This window comes from Arachis stenosperma, chromosome 7 (genome assembly GCF_014773155.1).
Source record: "Arachis stenosperma cultivar V10309 chromosome 7, arast.V10309.gnm1.PFL2, whole genome shotgun sequence".
Lineage (NCBI taxonomy): Eukaryota > Viridiplantae > Streptophyta > Magnoliopsida > Fabales > Fabaceae > Arachis > Arachis stenosperma.
This window is the reverse complement of record NC_080383.1, coordinates 55,062,842-55,079,068: the sequence shown is the minus strand read 5'-3', so window position 1 is coordinate 55,079,068 and position 16,227 is coordinate 55,062,842. Positions and strand designations below refer to the sequence as shown.

The window sequence follows — 16,227 nt, the reverse complement described above, 5'->3', positions numbered from 1 at the left end:
AGTAGCTGTGTTCAAGAATCATCATACTTAACTAGGAGAATCAATAACACTATCTGGATTCTGAGTTCCTATAGAAGCCAATCATTCTGAATTTCAAAGGATAGAGTGAGATGCCAAAACTATTCAGAGGCAAAAAGCTAAAAGCCTCGCTCATCTAATTAATACTGATCTTCATAGATGTTTTTGGAATTCATTGCATATTCTCTTCTTTTTATCTTATTTGATTTTCAGTTGCTTGGGGACAAGCAACAATTTAAGTTTGGTGTTGTGATGAGCGGATAATTGATACGCTTTTTGGCATTCTTTTTAGTATGTTTTTAGTATGTTTTAGTTAATTTTTATTATATTTTTATTAGTTTTTAGTAAAAATTCACTTTTTTGGACTTTAATATGAGTTTGTGTGTTTTTCTATGATTTCAGGTATTTTCTGGCTGAAATTGAGGGACCTGAGCAAAAATCGTATTCAGAGGCTGAAAAGGACTGCAGATGCTGTTGGATTCTGACCTCCCTGCACTCGAAGTGGATTTTCTGGAGCTACAGAGGCCCAATTGGCGCGCTCTCAACTGCGTTGGAACGTAGACATCCTGAGCTTTCCATCAATGTATAATAGTCCATACTTTGCCCCTGATTTGATGGCTCAAACTGGCGTTCTAAATCAGCTCAAAACTGCCCGGCGTTAAACGCCGGAACTGGCAAAAGAATGGGAGTTAAACGCCCAAACTGGCACAAAAGCTGACGTTTAACTCTAAGAAAAGTCTCTACACATGAAAGCTTCAATGCTCAGCCCAAGCACACACCAAGTGGGCCCGGAAGTGGATTTTTATGTCATTTACTCATTTCTGTAAACCCTAGACTACTTGTTCTCTACAAATAGGACCTTTTGCTATTGTATTTGAATCTTTAGATCTTTGAATCTTTTGATCACGTTTTGGGGGCTGGCCTCACGGCCATGCCTGAACCTTGTTCTTATGTATTTTCAACGGTGGAGTTTCTACACACCATAGATTAAGGTGTGGAGCTCTGCTGTACCTTGAGTATTAATGCAATTACTATTGTTCTTCTATTCAATTCAGCTTGTTCCTGTTCTAAGATATCACTTGTTCCTCAACTTGATGAATGTGATGATCCGTGACACTCATCATCATTCTCACCTATGAACGTGTGCCTGACAACCACCTCCGTTCTACCTTAGATTGCGTGGATATCTCTTGGATTCCTTAATCAGAATCTTCGTGGTATAAGCTAGAATTGATGGCGGCATTCAAGAGAATCCGGAAGGTCTAAACCTTGTCTGTGGTATTCTGAGTAGGATTCAAGAATTGAATGACTGTGACGAGCTTCAAACTTCTGAAGGCTGGGCGTTAGTGACAGACGCAAAAGAATCACTGGATTCTATTCCAACCTGATTGAGAACCGACAGATGATTAGCCGTGCTGTGACAGAGCGCGTTGAACATTTTCACTAAGAGGATGGGATTGTAGCCACTGACAACGGTGATGCCCAACATACAGCTTGCCATGGAAAGGAGTAAAAAGGATTGGATGAAGATAGTAGGAAAGCAGAGAGACGGAAGGGACAAAGCATCTCCATACGCTTATCTGAAATTCTCACCAATGAATTACATAAGTATCTCTATCCTTACTTTATGCTTTATTCATAAATCATCCATAACCATTTGAATCTGCCTGACTGAGATTTACAAGATGACCATAGCTTGCTTCATACCAACAATCTCCGTGGGATCGACCCTTACTTGCGTAAGGTTTATTACTTGGACGACCCAGTGCACTTGCTGGTTAGTTGTGCGAAGTTGTGAAATTATGTTTAGACCATGGTATTGAGCACCAAGTTTTTGGAGCCATTATCGGGGATTGTTTGAGTTGTGAAAAGTAGAGATCACAATTTCGTGCACCAGAGGACCTTGTCTCACTCATGAAATTTAAAGTGGCCTTTGACAGATCAGAGACTAAGTTTGCTAAATTAGAGGGGCTCTGCTCAGAATTCTCTGTCTGTTGCTGAGAAGATGATGGAAAAGGCTTGTTATTGCTGAGCCTGTTTCTTCCACCATTATTAAAGCCTTGTTGAGACTTTTGTTGATCCTTCCATGAGAAATTTGGATAATTTCTCCATGATGAATTATAGGTATTTCCATAAGGTTCACCCATGTAATTAACCTCTGCCATTGCAGGGTTCTCAGGATCATAAGCTTCTTCAGAGGCTGCCTCCTTAGTACTGTTGGATGCATTTTGCCATCCATTCAGACTTTGAGAAATCATGTTGACTTTCTGAGTCAACACTTTGTTCTGAGCCAATATGGCATTCAGAGCATCAATTTCAAGAACTCCCTTCCTCTGAGGCATCCCACTATTCACGGAATTCCTCTCAGAAGTGTACATGAATTGGTTTTTTGCAACCATGTCAATAAGTTCTTGAGCTTCTGCAGGCGTTTTCTTTAGGTGAATGGATCAACCTGCAAAATGGTCCAATGACATTTTGGAAAACTCAGATAGACCATAATAGAATATATCTAATATGGTCCATTCTGAAAACATGTCAGAAGGACACTTTTTGGTCATCTGCTTGTACCTTTCCCAAGCTTCATAGAGGGATTCACCATCTTTTTGCTTGAAGGTCTAAACATCCACTCTAAGCTTGCTCAACTTTTGAGGAGGAAAGAATTTATCCAAGAAGGCCGTGACCAGCTTATCCCAGGAGTCCAGACTATCTTTAGGTTGTGAGTCCAACCATGTTCTAGCTCTGTCTCTTACAGCAAAAGGGAAAAGCATGAGCCTGTAGACTTCAGGATCTACTCCATTCGTCTTTACATTCTCACAAATCTGCAAGAACTCAGTTAAAAACTGGTAAGGATCTTCATATGGAAGTCCATGAAACTTACAGTTCTGTTGCATTAGAGCAACTAATTGAGGTTTCAGCTCAAAATTGTTTGCTCCAATGGCAGGAATGGAGATGCTTCTTCCATCAAATTTGGACGTTGGTTTAGTGAAATCTCCTAGCATTCTCCTTGAATCATTGTTGTTGGGTTCGGCTACCATCTCCTTCTCTTGTTCGAAAATTTCAGAAAGGTTGTCTCTGGATTGTTGTAATTTAGCTTCTCTTAGTTTCCTCTTCGTTGTCCTTTCAGGTTCAGGATAAGCTTCAACAAGAGTGTCTTTTTCCTTGTTCCTGCTCATATGAAAGAGAAGAGAAAAAGAAAAGGAAGAAGAATCCTCTATATCTGGACAAAGAGGATCCTTATTATTAGTAGAAGAAGAAAGGAATAAAAGTGAAGAATCCAATCACAAGGGTGAGGATAGAGGCAGTGATTGGAGATGAAGAGAGGTGAAGAGAAGTGTTAGTAAATAAATAAATAAATAAATAGAAGAAAAGAAGAGAGGGAGAATTCGAAAATAATTTTGAAAAAGTAGTTAATGATTTTCGAAAATTAAAGATAAGATATAATTAAAATTAAAATTTAAAATAATTAGTTAATTTAGAAAGAATTTTGAAAAAAGAATGAGATATTTTCGAAAATTAGAGAGGGAAAAATAGTTAGGTGGTTTTGAAAAAGATAAGAAACAAACAAAAAGTCAAATAGTTAGTTGAAAAAGATATTAAAGTCAAATTTGAAAAGATATGAAGATAAGAATTTAGATAAGATATTTTGAAATCAAATTTTGAAAAAGATAAAATTTTGAAAAAGATATGATAAAAAGATAAGATTTTTAAGAAAAAGATATTTTTTTAAAAAGAATTAATTTTTAAAATTGAAATTGATACTTGACTAACAAGAAACTAAAAGATATGATTCTAGAATTTAAAGATTGAACCTTTCTTAACAAGAGAGTAACAAACTTCAAATTTTTGAATCAATCACATTAATTGTTAGCATAATTTTCGAAAATAAAGATAAAATTAAGAAAAAGATTTTTTTGAAAAATAATTTTAAAAAATAAATTTCAAAAATTAATAAAAAAATGAAAAAGATTTGATTTTTGAAAAAGTTTTGAAATGATGATTTTTAAAATTGAAAATTTGACTTGATTTATGAGAAACAACTAATTTTAAAAATTTTTGACTAAGTCAACTCAAATTTTCGAAAATTAGGAGAGAAATAAGGAAAATATATTTTTTATTTTTGAATTTTTAATTATGAAAAAGAAAAACACAAACAAGACCCAAAACATAAAAATTTTGGATCAAAACACAAGATGCATGCAAGAACACTATGAATGTCAAGATGAACACCAAGAAAACTTTGAAGATCATGATAAACATCAAGAACATATTTTTGAAAAAATTTTTATGCAAAGATAACATGCAAGACACCAAACTTAGAATTCTTTAATGCATGGATACTGTGAATGCAAAAATGCATATGAAAAATAACATACAACACAAAACAAGAAATCATCAAGATCAAACAAGAAGACTTGTCAAGAACAACTTGAAGATCATGAAAAACACCATGAATGCATGAATTTTCGAAAAATGCAAGAAAAATTTTTAACGCATGCAATTGACACCAAACTTAAAAATTGACTCAAGACTCAAACAAGAAACACAAAATATTTTTGGTTTTTATAATTTTATGATTTTTTGGTATTTTATTATATTTTTTGAAAATTATTTTTTGGAAAAACGAAAAATAGAGAAAAAATTTTGAACAATTTTTGAAAACTTTTTTTTTGAAAAATTTTTGAAAACAAAACAAAGAAAATTACCTAATCTGAGCAACAAGATGAACCGTTAGTTGTCCATACTCGAACAATCCCCGACAACGGCGCCAAAAACTTGGTGTACGAAATTGTGATCATCAACAATGGCTCCAATAATTTGGTAGCTCTCACACGTGAATTACACTTAGTCACAACTCCGCACAACTAACCAGCAAGTGCACTGGGTCGTCCAAGTATTACCTTACGTGAGTAAGGGTCGATCCCACGGAGATTGTTGGTATGAAGCAAGCTATGGTCATCTCGTAAATCTCAGTCAGGCGGATAATAATTGATTATGGGAAATATAAAGAGATACTTGCTTAAATAATAAAGGATAGAAATACTTCTGTAAATTAATGGTGGGAATTTCAGATAAGCGTATGGAGATGCTTGTCCCTGTTGAATCTCTGCTTTCCTACTGCTTTCATCCAATCCTTCTTACTCCTTTCCATGGCAAGCTGTTGACGATTGGATTTTTGACGGTTTAGAATTTCTCAAATAAAATCTCGTCGAAGTATAGTTTCTAAACCAAGCAATAATCCTTTCATACAAAAAGTTGTTTGTCACTAAAACAAACCCCTAAATTTATAAACTGAAGTATTCAAACCTCGGGTCGTTCTCCCTAGGAATTACAATAGAGTGTCTTGTTATTGGTTGTGAGTTATTTTGGGGTTTTGATATGAAGCATGAAAGATAAATGGCAAGAAAGTAAACTAACAACTATAAAAGGCTCTTGACAAGGTATGAAAATTAGAAGTTCTATCCTAGCTATCCTTCTCAATTGTGATGAGAATTGTTCATTGCTACCACTTAGTTAACCCTTACTAAAGAAAGGAAAGTCAAGTGGATGAATTGACTTGAGCCACAAGTTCTAGCCAACTCCCGAGGAAAGACTAGCTTTAGTGCACTCCAAACCAATTAGCAATCTCTCCAATTATCAATCAACAAAGGAATTAGATAACTCAAGTGTCACTAATTACTCTACCTAGGACAAGAGGAACAAAATCTACACTAAAACTAAAAGAGACATTTTAACAAACACATAGAGTGCAATAGAAGTAAACATTATTAAATGCAAGAATTAAAGGAATCTACAACTACAAAAATAAGAGATCAACAATGGAAAAGCAAAGAAGAACAATTATTATGAATTACCTCTTATTGAATTGAAAGAATGTAGAAGGAACAATACTAGATCTACAACAAAATGTAAGAACAACATAAAGGAAATTACAACAAAAGAGTAGAAGAAGAATGAATCTAACAACAAAGAATTGAAAGGTAGAAGTAGAAGAAAGCAAAGATTAAAACCTAGATCTAATAACTAATCCTAATCCTAATCCTAATTCTAGAGAGAAGTGAGAGCTTCTCTCTCTAGAAACTACTCCTAACTACTAAACTAAACTAATGGTAACTAACTTGTAAAGTATGAAAAGTATCTTGATTCCCCTTCAATTCTTGGCTTAAATAGCATCAGAAATGAGTTGGATTGGGCCCACAAGGCTTCTAAAATCGCTGGCCACATGTTGCTTTAAGTGAACTAGGTGGCAGCAACGGCGCGTGCGCGTACTTTGCGCGTGCGCGCCACCATACGTGTAGCAACTATGGCAAATATTATATCATTTCGAAGCCCCGGATGTTAGCTTTCCAACCCAACTGGAACCGCATCATTTGGACCTTTGTAGCTCAAGTTATGGTCATTTAAATGCAAAGAGGTCGGCTTGACAGCTTTCCGGTTCTTTCATTTCTTCATGAGTTCTCCAACTTTCCATGCTTCTTTCTTCATTCCCTTGATCCAATCTTTGCCTCCTAAACTTTAAATCACTTAACAAACATATCAAGGCATCTAATGGAATCAAGGAGAATTAGATTTAGCTATTTTAAGACCTAAAAAGCATGTTTTCACTCTTAAGCACAATTAAAGGAGAATATACAAAAGCATGCTATTTCATTGAATAAATGTGGGTAAAAGGTGATAAAATCCCCTAAATTCAATACAAGATAAACCGTCAAAACGGGGTTTGTCAACCTCCCCACACTTAAACCAAGCATGTCCTCATGCTTAAGCCAAGAGAAAGCAAAGGGATCAACATTTATTCAATGAAAACTAACTAAATGCAATCTACCTATATGCAACTATCTACATGAATGCAATTGCTTGGTCAAAATAAATTAATTCCCAAGAAGAATATATAAGCACAAGGGTAAAAGGTATTAACAACCATGCCAAACCACAATTGAATTGAGCTATTAAATATTTTTACAAACTTGCATGAAAGGAGATGATCATTGGTGGAAACATGTAATTGAGCATCAAACCCTCACCGGATGTATTTGCACTCTATTCGCTCAAGTGTTTAGGGTTGATTCACTCAATTCTCTCCTAATCATGCTTTCTAAGATTTGTTTTTCTTCTAACAATCAACATATATTTCATGCATGCATACAAGTATCATGAGGTCTTTTCTTTAGGTTGTAATGAGGCTAGGGTCAAGGTAGGATGCATATTTGGTTAAGTGAGTTTGAAATTTGAATCTTTGATAAGCTTAAACTTCCCACCTAACCTATGACATCCTATACAATTAAATTCCAACCTAACTACCCATTTTTCACTCTTTCACATACTCATGTATTCCTTTTTAATTTCACAACACCTATGCATTGATTTTATTGGACTATACTTTGATTTGGGGCATTTTGTCCCCTTTTTATTGCTTTTCTCTTTTTTTTTCTTTTTTTCTATATACATTTTTTCTTTTTCATATTATTTTTTTCTTTTCTTTTTCTTTTGTTTTTCTCATTTTTTTCTATATGCAAGAACATTAATGCAAAAGGTCTAACATTTGATTAATACATGAGTATGTACCCAATTCTCAATATTTTCAATAGCAATACAAAATTACCCTTTTATTCACCCAATGTCCCAAGGTTCCCACACTTGAATGATACTCACACACTCTAGCCTAAGCTAATCAAAGATCCAAATAAGGACATTTATTGTTTTTCGCTTTAAGGCTTGTAATGTGCTAAAATAAGAACAAGTGGGTTAAGTGTAGGCTCAAATTGGCTAACAAAGGAATATAAAAGGGTTGGCTATTTGGATAAGTGAGCTAATAAAATGATGGCCTCAATCATATAAATGCATGTATACACAAAATAATGGACATAAAGAATCAAACAAATCCAAGATTACAATCATAGAAAGAGAATAATGCACACAAGAAGGAAAATAAGTGGTTATAGGATGTAACCACACCATTAGGCTCAAATCTCACTTGCTTGTGTTCTTAGCTCAAAAATATGATCCACAATATATATATATATATATATATATATATATATATATATATATATATTTCAAGCAAGTTCTATGAAAAATTTTCACTCAAATCAATTAAGGTGCCCTATAGATAGAAATCTTGAAAATTTCCATTATTTTGACTAAGCTTATTGTGTATACATATGCAAAAATTAAGAGAATGCAAGTAAAAAAATCCAAAAATCCTAGAATGAAATGCAAAAGTGTTGGGATTAGAAACTTGTCACCCAAAATCGTCGAATGGTCGGACGACCTCCCCACACTTAAAAGTTTGCACCGTCCTCGGTGCACTCAAAGAAGAGCAAGGTGGATGGGTTGCTACAATTGATGAGCTCCTTCAAAAGGTTGTGCGGATGACTTGTTTGTTGCCCCCTTTAAAAGCTTTTCCTTTCTCCCTCCTTGGTGGCCAACCTAAAAGGATAGAAAAGGAAAGGAATATTAAGCCTATGACAAAGATATCAAATCAAATAGAACATAGGCGGGGGTTAATACCAAATAAGAGTAAGGTTCTCACTACATGTTAGCTACGCATGTAGGTGAGAAAACAATATAAGCTAATGGCATATTAACTAATACTTGATGCAAGAGTAAAATCAAAGCATGAAGAGCATATGGCACATCAAGTTCACATAAGAAGAAGTGGGTCATGAAAGACAATATGAGGCCATATCAATGCACAAAGACATAAGAGTCATACAAGAGGAAGCATTGATTTAAAAGTTTCATCACCCAACAATATCAAACAAGTCAAGAAGCACCAAAATAATGCAAGAATTTCTCAACAATTGAGTGTAAGAATCCAACACCATTATTGAAATGACTAAAAAAAACGAAAACATACTGCAAAAACTAAATGAAAATGGGAAGAGTAGAAGTATGCAAATGTGATAAGCAAAAGAAAATGGAAGGGGAGAAAAAAAACTCTTTTTTTGTTTTTTTTTTATCGACGCGTGCGCGTCATGCGTGCTTACGCGTCGATGTGCATATTGGTAGAAGGACGCGTACGCGCCAGGTGCGCGCACGCGTGCGTCGAGTTTGGCCGGAGGCATAGTGTCGGCCCAAGTCTGGCATAACTCTCGGGTAAAAGTACCGAGAGTGCAGATTGTGCAATCGACGCGCGCGCGCACAGTGTGCGTACGCGTGCATTGCCAATTTAAGATCATGTGCGCGTACGCGCCAAGTGCGCGCACGCGTGCATAGACTTGTGCCTTAGGCCCAATGTTCGCACAGTGCAGGCCTAACTCTCGGGTTTTCGGCCGGAGGTGAAATTTTGCATCCACGCGTACGCGTACAGTGCGCGTTCGCGTGGGTGGTCAAAAAATGATCAGGTGCGCGTACGCATTATGTGCGCGCACGCGTGGATGGTGTTCTGTTTTTCAAAAAATATTTTTCTAAGTTCTTACACCAATCCAAGCCTTTCAATCCTCCAAACAGCTACCAAAACACCCTAGAACCTTATTCAACATACTATACTACTAACTAAACTTGATAAAACAATAAAAACAAGAAATTAAACTAATTCTACCAATATTTACAAAAGATAAAAATGAAAATGAGAATCTACCTATAATGGCAACTCAATTCACTTATTGACGAACTAAAAGAGTATGGAAAGAGTTTACCATGGTGAGGTGTCTCCCACCTAGCACTTTTGTTTATTGTCCTTAAGTTGGACTTATGGGGAGCTCCTCTCAAGGTGGCTTGTGCTTGTATTCATCTTGGAACTTCCACCAATACTTGGACTTCCAATAAGCTTCATTATTCAAGATTAATATCTCCAAGGTTTGATGGAGTTCTTCACAAACCAAGGGCTCCCAATGTTGATCCTCATGTGTTCCCGGATCCCATATTTTGTCTTCACACCCATCTCCAAGTTGATTATCATTAATCCATGTGGGTGGTGAGCAAGGTGAATTCTCAATAGAGTGACCAAACATCCTTCTAGACCCAAACAATCTAGTTCTACACCAACTCTTACAATTAAGCTTTGAGTATGCAACCATGATGAACCTAGAATGATATTTCAAACCACTAACCATCTCCTTTCTACTCTTAAAGCCACAAATATGTCTAAGTTGACCATCCGTCTCAAGCAAACCATATTCAAGGGGAATAATAAAGCTTAAGTATAAAAAATTTACCCACTTGAATGAAAAGATAGATGGTGGTGGCTTGGGGAGAGGTATCTCCAATGTGCTTGCAAGCTCTCCTCCCTTGTATTCTTCCTTGTCAACTTCCACCTCTTCATAAACTTCTTCATTTTCAATCCTTTGTTCATCATTTTCATCTAGCTCTTCTCCATCACTCAAATCATAAATTGGAGGACGAGAGAAATCTACCTCCACATCACTTTCAAATTCATTGGGAGAAGGTTCTTCAAATTTAAAGGATTTTCCACCAAGAAAATTGGATGCATGATCTTCATCACCAAGGAAACTCAATTCTTGCTTCATTCCTTCCAAGTCTTCATTCAAAAATTGTTTTGGAGGTTGTGCACTTTCCTCCTCATCATCAAATTCAATCTTCTTGGAGGGGTTTTCTTCAATTCTAAGTTCCCAAGGGGGTTCCGCATCTCCTAAGTCTTCAACCACTTCTTCCTCTTCTTCAATGACCATAGGTTCCTCCAATTGTTCTAACACAAAGTAGCATTCCTCACTCTCCACCGGAGTTTCCAATCTCTCCTTCATGCTATGCTTTTCAATTGATTCTCCACATGTAACCATGGGAGTGCCTTGAGTACTCAAATATTGGGAGACTAAATTGCTTACTACCTTGGTCAAAGTAGCCATAAATTCTAGTGTCTCCCTTTGCATTTCTCCTTGCCCTTGAAGTATAAGGCTAAGGATTTCATCCATTGAAGATTGGAGTGGATAAGAGGGTTCATTGTCTTGGAGAAAGGGTTCATTATAGGAAGGTGGTTCTTCTTGGTAAGGTGGTGGTGTATATTGAGGTGGTTCTTGGGGGTAGTAATCTTGGAATTGTGGTTCCATGTAGGGCTCATATGGCTCAAAAGGTGGTTGGTATGGTGGATATGAATCATGGTCATATGGAGGTGTTTGGTGAAAATAGACTTGAGAGTGTGGTTGAGGTTCATGTTGAGGATATGACTCATAGGCATATGGTGGTGGTTCTTGAAAGTCACAAGGAGATTCACCATAGCCATTGGATTGGTATGCATCATAGAATGGCTCTTCTTCATAGTGCATTGGTGGAGGTTTTTGCCATGAGGATTGATCATAAGCATATGGCTCCTCCCACCTTTGATTATCCCATCCTTGATACATTTCTTCATTGTAATCTCCACTTCCTACAACATAGTTGTAACTACACTCATAGCCAATATGAGAATTCATAGTGGAAAGAGAAAACAAAAATCAAAAGATAATAGAAAACAAGAGAAATAAAATTCTACAACTAGAAAATAAAGCAAAGAGCAAGATATTTACACTATTCACATATGTACAATAACCAATAACATGACACCATTGCAATTCCCCGGCAACGGCGCCATTTTGACGATTGGATTTTTGACGGTTTAGAATTTCTCAAATAAAATCTCGTCGAAGTATAGTTTCTAAACCAAGCAATAATCCTTTCATACAAAAAGTTGTTTGTCACTAAAACAAACCCCTAAATTTATAAACCGAAGTATTCAAACCTCGGGTCGTTCTCCCTAGGAATTACAATAGAGTGTCTTGTTATTGGTTGTGAGTTATTTTGGGGTTTTGATATGAAGCATGAAAGATAAATGGCAAGAAAGTAAACTAACAACTATAAAAGGCTCTTGACAAGGTATGAAAATTAGAAGTTCTATCCTAGCTATCCTTCTCAATTGTGATGAGAATTGTTCATTGCTACCACTTAGTTAACCCTTACTAAAGAAAGGAAAGTCAAGTGGATGAATTGACTTGAGCCACAAGTTCTAGCCAACTCCCGAGGAAAGACTAGCTTTAGTGCACTCCAAACCAATTAGTAATCTCTCCAATTATCAATCAACAAAGGAATTAGATAACTCAAGTGTCACTAATTACTCTACCTAGGCCAAGAGGAACAAAATCTACACTAAAACTAAAAGAGACATTTTAACAAACACATAGAGTGCAATAGAAGTAAACATTATTAAATGCAAGAATTAAAGGAATCTACAACTACAAAAATAAGAGATCAACAATGGAAAAGCAAAGAAGAAAAATTATTATGAATTACCTCTTATTGAATTGAAAGAATGTAGAAGGAACAATACTAGATCTACAACAAAATGTAAGAACAACATAAAGGAAATTACAACAAAAGAGTAGAAGAAGAATGAATCTAACAACAAAGAATTGAAAGGTAGAAGTAGAAGAAAGCAAAGATTAAAACCTAGATCTAAGAACTAATCCTAATCCTAATCCTAATTCTAGAGAGAAGTGAGAGCTTCTCTCTCTAGAAACTACTCCTAACTACTAAACTAAACTAATGGTAACTAACTTGTAAAGTATGAAAAGTACCTTGATTCCCCTTTCTTGGCTTAAATAGCATCAGAAATGAGTTGGATTGGGCCCACAAGGCTTCTAAAATCGCTGGCCACATGTTGCTTTAAGTGAACTAGGTGGCAGCAACGGCACGTGCGCGTACTTTGCACGTGCGCGCCACCATACGTGTAGCAACTATGGAAAATCTTATATCGTTTCGAAGTCCCAGATGTTAGCTTTCCAACCCAATTGAAACCGCATCATTTGGACTTCTGTAGCTCAAGTTATGGTCATTTAAATGCAAAGAGGTCGGCTTGACAGCTTTCCGGTTCTTTCATTTCTTCATGAGTTCTCCAACTTTCCATGCTTCTTTCTTCATTCTCTTGATCCAATCTTTGCCTCCTAAACTTTAAATCACTTAACAAACATATCAAGGCATCTAATGGAATCAAGGAGAATTAGATTTAGCTATTTTAAGACCTAAAAAGCATGTTTTCACTCTTAAGCACAATTAAAGAAGAATATACAAAACCATGCTATTTCATTGAATAAATGTGGGTAAAAGGTGATAAAATCCCCTAAATTCAATACAAGATAAACCGTCAAAACGGGGTTTGTCAGCTGTACGTAGGGCATCACCGTTGTCAATGGCTACATCCCATCCTCTCAGTGAAAATGGTCCAAATGCTCTGTCACAGCACGGCTAATCATCTGTCAGCTCTCAATCAGGTTGGAATAGAATCCCGTGATTCTTTTGCGTTTGTCACTAACGCCCAGCCTTCAGGAGTTTGAAACTCGTCACAGTCATTCAATCCCGGAATCCTACTCGGAATACCACTGACAAGGTTAGACTTTCTGGATTCCCATGAATGCCGCCATCAATTCTAGATTATACCACGAAGATTCTGATTAAGGAATCCAAGAGATATGCGCCCGGTCTAAGGTAGAACGGAAGTGGTTGTCATTCACGTGCGTTCATAGGTGAGAATGATGATGAGTGTCACGGATCATCACATTCATCAAGTTGAAGTGCAACAAATATCTTAGAACAGGAATAAATCGAATTGGATAGAAAATACTAGTAATTACATTGAAACTTGAGGTACAGCTGATAAACCCTATTTTGAGGGTTTATCTTGTGTTGATTTTAGGGGTTTTATCAATGATTCCACACGCCTTCTATATGAAAATGCAAGACTTTGTGTTCCCTTCCTAATTTTGCCTCATGGATGAAAACATGCTTATTTTGCATTAAATTAGATACATTTCTAATCTTCTCTTGGTGCCATTCGATGCCGTGACATGTGTGTTAAGTGGTTTCAGAATATAGGGCAGGGATGGACCGGAAGAGAGAAAGAGAACGGGCGCAAAGGAAGGGAGCATGAGAATTGAGCTTTGGAAATCTCAGCATGGGCGCGTGCGCGCACTTGACGCGTCCGTGTGGATTGAGCAGCTAGAAGTCGAAGCCAAGAGCCAAGCCACGAGCCGGCTTGCGTAGCGGCTAGGCCATGATCTCCATGGGCGCGCACGCGTACATTACGCCTCCGCGCACATTACAAGATGCCTCAGTGGCGCGCACGCGTACATTGCGCGTGCGCGCCGATGCTCGAATGTGATTTTTTAAAGAGCCACGTGACTTGGGCGTGGAGGCAGTTGAGGATCCCATCTTGGGGAAGTGCCTTGGCGGGAAAAGCTTAAGAAGACCAAAGAGACAACGGTTAAGGGACTTTTAGCTCATTTTCTAGATTCTAGATATTTTGGGAGATAGTTAGTTACACTCTTGGGGAAGGAGAGAGAGATTCCAAGCTCTCACTAGGGTTCATCTTCATCCAATTTCTGAATTTTCAATCATTCTTTGGTGAGATCCATTGCAATTCTCAATTCACTTTGTTCATGTCATAGATCTTCTTCTCCAATCTCAAGTAGTACTTGTAATTGCTCAATTCTCATAGATCTAAGATTCAACTTTGTAGTTTTGGATTTTATCAATTCCTTGAGAATTTTATTTTCATTGTTGTTCTTTGTTAATTGTTGTTAGTTCCTTGTATTGCAATACTTTTAAGTCTACTTTCTTCTCATTTTTACTATGACTTTCATTCTTGCTCATCAAATGTTTGATAAAATGCCAACACTAGTTATGGAGTAGAAGTTTCTTACTTGGCATAGGGTTTGGGCCATTAGAAGGAGTTGAATAGTTGTGTCAATTGTTGATTTGGAATTAGAGATTGCTAATTGGCTTGGAGTGCACTAAAGCTAGATTTCCATAAGGTAAAGCTAGAACTTGTGACTCAAGTTAATTACTCTCATTTGACTTTCCTCCATACCTAGGGGTTAACTAAATGAAGCAAGGCCTAATTGTTGTCATCATTGAAGAAACTATAGGGATAGAATTTCTAATGCCAACCCTAAGCCAAGTCCTTTAAAGATTGACTGTTTGTCTTCTATTCTGCTAAAACCTTTTAAAGAATCATAACAAGGCTTCCTAATCAATAAGATGCATGCTAGCAATTCCAAGGGAGGACGACTCGGGAGACTAGTACTCTCGGTTATAGATTGTAGGATTGTTTGATGCGAAGTTTAAGTGTGTCGATTAGACTATACTCACGATCGTACTCATCATTGAATTCTAAATCGACATGCTAAATTTCGTTTATCAAAATGGCGCCGTTGCCGGGGAATCTTGCTTAGTGTGCCATGTTATTGTTTGGAATAAATGTGTGTATATATGTACATATTTGCATTCCATTGTAAATTGTTCAAGTGACTAACCCCTCATCGTTACCATGAATCTCATTTTCCTTTCATTGCATGACGCGTTCACAACCGAATCCGAGCTTAGTCCCCTTTGATCCGGAAATAGAACGAACTTTGTTTCATATTAGACAAGCTCGGAGGCGGCTAAAGCTTGGAAGAGGTGAAGAGGTTTTCACCACCTCAACCACCTTACTAAAAGTGAACATTGAACCGTCACTCAAAAAAGGCATTAGTCATTCTCCCATCAATATCACTAACAACTCTTCTTTTGTTTTAGGTACTAACGCCATGGATGCTCCGAGGAGAGTTACTATCAAGGAAGCGGGTGCACCAGATTATGTCCTTCAACCCCTTCATGTAACTCACCCCAACTTGAATGCAAACTTTGAATTGAAGACCGCTTTGATCAACCTCCTACCTAAGTTTCTTGGGCTTCCCGCACAAGACCCTATTCGACATCTCAAGAACTTTCATCGTATATGCTCAACCACTAGACGGGAAGGATCCGACGAAGTTGCTATATGGTTGTTTGATTTCCCTTTCTCTCTTGAGGACAAGGCTAAAGAATGGTTCTACACTCTATCTAGTGAAGTCACCTCCAATTGGGACTTACTTAGAAGAGGATTCTTGGATAAATTCTTGCCCCCGGAGAAGATGGATAGGCTAAGGAAGGAAATGTCTTGTATTGTGCAAGGTGAAACGGAACCACTATACGAGTATTGGGAACGGTTTCGTAAGCTACTAGACGCATGCCCTAATCACATGCTTGACACTCAAGTATTGCTTGGATACATATGTCAAGGGATGCGAGAATAAGATAGAACTCTCTTGGACACCTCTAGCAATGGCTCTTTGTCTAAATATAAAACAGCGGAGGAGGCATGGCAACTTATCAGTGACTTAGCCGAATCCAATCAACATATGAGACGAAGAGTCAACCGCCCAAGAACCGTGAATGAGGTATCAACTAGTAGTGAAACCACCG

The 16,227-nt window shown here is 37.1% G+C and overlaps 1 non-coding gene across 1 annotated transcript; it reads left to right on the top strand.

Annotated features, from left to right (window-relative positions):
* The first annotated feature begins 2,550 nt into the window (after positions 1-2,550).
* LOC130942990 (small nucleolar RNA R71) lies at positions 2,551-2,654 on the top strand. Its single transcript, XR_009071531.1, has one exon. It is a non-coding gene; the product is annotated as a small nucleolar RNA R71 (small nucleolar RNA).
* The last annotated feature ends 13,573 nt before the right edge of the window (positions 2,655-16,227 follow it).